The sequence below is a fragment of the Gavialis gangeticus genome, unplaced genomic scaffold (genome assembly GCF_001723915.1).
Source record: "Gavialis gangeticus isolate Ggan-Ray unplaced genomic scaffold, GavGan_comp1, whole genome shotgun sequence".
In the NCBI taxonomy this organism is placed as follows: domain Eukaryota; kingdom Metazoa; phylum Chordata; order Crocodylia; family Gavialidae; genus Gavialis; species Gavialis gangeticus.
In genome coordinates this window covers 143,129,283-143,129,751 of record NW_017729032.1, presented here as the reverse complement: position 1 = coordinate 143,129,751, position 469 = coordinate 143,129,283, and the positions used below count along the sequence as shown (strand labels likewise).

General features: G+C 37.5%; 1 protein-coding gene across 2 annotated transcripts in view; it reads right to left on the bottom strand.

Annotated features, from left to right (window-relative positions):
• The window catches only part of UPF3A (UPF3 regulator of nonsense transcripts homolog A (yeast)), a 63,082-nt gene that overhangs the window by 23,252 nt on the left and 39,361 nt on the right, over positions 1-469 (bottom strand). The window lies entirely within an intron of this gene.

Here is a 469-nt window from a genome sequence, read left to right as displayed (position 1 = left end):
AGGATCAAGAGCATGCTGTGGGTTCCACAAGAACACATTTTAAAGGACTGTGGTTATTTTTAGTTAAGTAATTGTTCTTTCTTTTCTAAGTATACGTCTATGTGAATCACAAACTAGGGTGGTAGAAAGCAGTGCCCAATGTGAAATGTGGGACTGAGGAACACTGCTTATCAAAAAGGAAAATATGACTGTAATACTGTCCTACCAAATTTGGCATCTGGTCTTGTGGCCAGAACAACTGTTTAACAAAAACAAAGGAATTATGCCTTGTAGTTTACCTAAAGATTTGCAGATGTAGGGTAAATGAACAGGATGAAGCTTTTGCTCTCATGTAGTGAGATTTAATAGTTGGTGTAATGGGTATATTAATCATATAATCACAGATTGATACATACTAGGTGCATCTACTTGTGCGCTTTAATGCAGTTGACTAATTAAGCAAACCCCGGGACGTCATTCTCCCCTTGTA